Here is a 4,766-nt window from a genome sequence, read left to right as displayed (position 1 = left end):
TTAGCCATTCTGACTGGTGTGAGGTGGAATCTCAGGGTTGTTTTGATTTGCATTTCCCTGATGATTAAGGATGTTGAACATTTTTTCAGGAGTGGGGAACTTTTAAATACAGTTCAAGTGTCAGGGATGGCACCCCTGTAGAGTCATTAAAGATGTTGGCAATGTTCCTTGTAAATATTCTGTGCTCATTTATGTACTCTTGTCAGGTGAGGAGAGACATGAAGAACACAGATCCTATTTGGCAATAGCCCTAACTAGTCTGCTTTTAGAATATATTTGTTCTAAATTGGGTAAAATTCCTCCCCTAAAAATTATTGGGAGATTTGGCCAACATCCAAAGCTGGAGAATTTCATGCAATGGTCACTGGAATGGGTGACCCTTCTTCAGTGTCTCTTTTTATTGCTATGACAAAATGTCTGATGAAAGTAGCTTAAGGAATGGTTTGTTCTGTCTCATGGTATGAGGGGACACATTGTATCATAGAGAAACACAATGGTGGTGGCTGTAGGAGGCAGCTGGTCACATTACAGCCACCATTACTAAGCAGAGAGTGGGAGGTGGATACTGGTACTCAATTCACCTGGGATGGTGGCGCCCACATTCAGGGTAGGTGTCTCCTCAGTTAAACATTTCTGGAAACATACCTGTAGACATGCCCAAAGGTATGTGTCCATGTCGAGTCTAGGTCCATAAACATTGAATGTGAGGATGGACCATCAGAGCATCACAGCCCAACACCATTGCATCATGACACAATGACATCACAACATCATACCATCATCACAGCATCACAGCATCATCACAGCACCACAGCAACACAGCAACACAGCATCACAGCACCACAGCAACACAGCACCACAGCAACACAGCAACACAGCACCACAGCAACACAGCAACACAGCATTACAGCAACACAGCACCATAGCATTTGGATTAGGATTTTCAATCTCCCAGCTCCTTGGGTATTGGAACATAGCTTCCTACCTTCCAGGGGATCATTTGATGTTAGATGCCATTGTGACAAATGTTATCATTATATCTTATATCTGTGGTGTACTTGGCAGAACCAGCACCTAGACATCTTTTTATAAAAAAAGTATCAGCCACCAAACACAGACACTATTGCATACACCAGCAAGATTTTTGCTGATATAGCTGTCTCCTGTGAGGCTTTGCCAGTGTCTGGCAAATACAGAAGTGGATGCTCACAGTCATCTATTGGATGGAACACAGGGCCCCCAGTGTAGGAGCTAGAGAAAGTACCCAGGAGCTGAAGGGGTCTGCAACCCTATAGGTGGAACAACAATATGAACTAATAAGTACCCCCAGAACTCGTGTCTCTAGCTGCATATGTAGCAGAAGATGGCCTAGTTGGCCATCATTGGAAAGAGAGGCTCCTTGGTCTAGCAAACTTTAAATGCCCCATTACAGGGGAAAGCCGGGGCCAAGAAGTAGCAGTGAGTGGGTAGGGGAGCAGGGCGGGGGGAGGGTATAGGGGACTTTTGGGATAGCATTTGAAATGTAAATGAAGAAAATATCTAATAAAAACTAATTCAAGAAAAAGTATACCTACTGTTCTGGTCAGAGAGATAGGCAAAGCTGTGTGCATAGAGTTTGTTTGGATTCTGGTACTAGCTGATATTCACCTATTGAACAAATGAAATGTGTCAAGGCTTTCATGATGACCTTCCCCAGAAGCAAACTGGCACTGTGCCCAGCCTTGAACACAGTCCAAAAAGCATTGCCTTTCTATCCACTGGTTTAGAATTGCCAGAGAGGGCTCTGTCTGTGGTATGACTTTGTAGCCTTCACTCAGCTTTAGTGGGTGAGGANCATGGGGGTGGGAGGAGAAATGAGGCAAAATCTTTTTCTTCTGTCTGTGTCTCTTTAACCCATGGGACTTAATGGTGAATCCCAATGCCAATTTAAGCAGTATATTATCACAAGGGTTCCCCAACTCCTGTCTGGTTGGCCTCACCACATCTCTTCTTAAAGATTTTTCTTTGGTATGGTAGGAAATGCAGCTTCTGAAAATTAATTGCAATTAGCTAGAAAAGAATTCTTTCATTTATGGGCTGGATCCCTGGACAGTGAACATGGCGGTGGAGGGAGTAAATATGAATTGCACGGGTGTACTTTCCCCTTCCTGGTTCCTATGAGTCACTAAGCCATAGTTTCCCTCCCAGTGCTGGAGAAGTAGCTGAGAGTTCTACATCCTGATCCATAGGCAGAAAGAGAGATTGCTCCTGGCTTGAGCTTTTGAATCACCAAAGCCCACCCCCAATGACATACCTCTTCCTACAAGGCCACACCTCCTCCTACAAGGCCACACCTCCTCCAATAAGGCCACACCTCCTAATCCTTTTAATCCTTCTCAAACAGTTCCACTTCTTGGTGAATAAACATTCACACATGAGCCTTGGGGAGACATTTTTATCCAAACCACCACAGGATACCCATTCCATTTGGAATTTTCTATATGGAAAACCTGTTCTTATTCATCTATTTGCTTATTCAAATAGTGATTTTAATCAGTATTGGCTTTTAAAATCTATTTCATATTTCAAGTCACAATGCAATACAAGTTGTATATCTTTGGTCCAAAATGCCTGGGATCAAAAGTATTTCAGGTTTCAAGTTTTTTGTTTTTTGTTTTTGTATTTCAGAATATTTTCATTCGTATAATAAAACAACGTGGAATAAAACTAAACCTAAATGTAAAGTGAATTTGTGTGTTTTATATGTAACTTATACGTATAGCCTAAAAGTAACTTCGTACAAAATTTTAGTGAGCCCAAGTTTTGATTGTCACCTACCTGGTAAGGTCAGCTCTGGAATTTTCTACCTGTGCTATCTTGTTGGTACTTGTGAATATGAGATTTTTGGATTGTCTTAGCATTTTGATTTTCTTGCCAGGGTGCTCACTGTTGATTAATGGTTCTGGATGTGACTGTTTGGAGTTCATTCAGATTGATTTTGTGGGCAACTCCCCACAGCCTGTTCCTTTCTTCCCTCCACTGACCTTATACTCCAAGATTCCAGGAACCTAAAATAAGCCATCTCCCCGTCCCCCACCGAAATCACAAAGCAGCAATGTTGGACCAGAAATACAGCATAATTTGAACACTATGGCATGTTTGAATCTGAGTAGGATTGGAGCAGGGTTAGTAGCACCATACTGGAGAATAAACCTAGGGGTTCTAGAACACTTGGCTAATTTCTAGGCTGAGCTACATTCCCTGATGTGGTGGCTTGAATAAGCAATGCTCCCAATAGGCTCGGGTATTTGAACAATTGGTCCCCAGTTGGTGGCACTAATTTGGAAGGTTGTGGAACCTTTAGGGGGTAGATCCTTGCTGGAGGAAGTATGTCATTGGGTGTGGGACCCCTAGCTTCTTTGTATCCTTTGCAGGGATGAAATGCCATCTCTGTACATCTTTCTCTGCATGTAACCCTTCTGAAACTTTTCTCCTCTAAGTCATTTTTGGTTTGGTCATGGCATTTCATCACAACAACAGAAAATTGATGAATGTACCAGTCAAGGATTGAAAATGTTCAAAATTGCCCCAGCAGGGCTCTGAGACTCACACATACTCTAGACAACTAGGTAAAAGACTCAGAATCCACTGAGTAGGTGAAACACATGAGCCAAAAAAGGCTGTGCCCAAAACTGAATCATCTGCTGACAGGGAAGTTCTGGAAAGCTTAACTTCTGCCCTGCAGCACCAGCAGTACTACAGAGGAACCATCATAGTCAATGGGAGGTCAATCCCCAGCCTGTACCAAGAAGAGCTCCCTGGGACATTGACAGACAGCTATGGGCCTAGCTGTGGAATGCATACTTGGGAGAGACAGAAGCAGGTGATGCATGGGGCTCTAGATGTCCTGACTCAGGCCAATCCCTGATCTCTGGTTTGTCCGGATACAGGGGTGTCTGGAGAACTGTACACAGAGAGGGAGCGTCATCTGTTTCAACAACCACCTGAGGTCAAAAGTTTCTCCTGTTGCCATTGGTTTACAAATGGTTGCCCCCAAAGGCTTATTAGTACAAGACAGAGATTGTCCATATTGTGCTCTCAGCATCTAGGCTGAGGGAAAGGGGGCTCTTGGGCCAGACCTGAAGTCTACTAACTCAAGCTCTAGAAAAAAAAAATTGCCAAGGTCCTTTGTGGAGGCCTACTTCATTTTAAATGTTTATTGTTTTTTAAATTAGTTAATATTACCTATAAAGAAGGATGAATTTCATATGACCTTTTCACAAATGTACATAATATATTTCAATTATAAACACTCTCTTACTCCTTCTAAGCATAATGTTCTTTATGACAAATCATAACTTACCTAATAAGGGGGAGGTGGAGAGATTTATTTTTCCTTTTTTGACTCATGACCCATTGATGAACACACTGACTGTCCTTACCCTCCTCTTTAATTATTGTAATATTGGAGAGTGGGCCCATGAGTGACACAGAAGACTTGTGGAGGTCAGGGGCCATCTTTTGAGCATCAATTCTCTCTGTCCATTGTGTGATCCAGGGATCCACCCAACTGGTCAGGTTATACAGCAAGCTATCTCACCAGTCCCTTATTCCCCTTGTTACATATATTCCTTTGTCCCTAAGGTGCTATAGTAATATGGTGCACCTCGGCTTTGAGAGACTCTCTGCTTCCAGAAGAGACTTGAAGGGACAGTGCAGATGGCATCTGAGACACAGATGCTGTCTCAAGCTTCTACTGCCCATTCCTGTCTAGTACCTGTGCTCAG

This window comes from Mus caroli, chromosome 11 (assembly GCF_900094665.2).
Source record: "Mus caroli chromosome 11, CAROLI_EIJ_v1.1, whole genome shotgun sequence".
In the NCBI taxonomy this organism is placed as follows: Eukaryota; Metazoa; Chordata; class Mammalia; order Rodentia; family Muridae; genus Mus; species Mus caroli.
The sequence above is the reverse complement of the archived record's forward strand: the minus strand, read 5'-3'. Positions refer to the sequence as shown.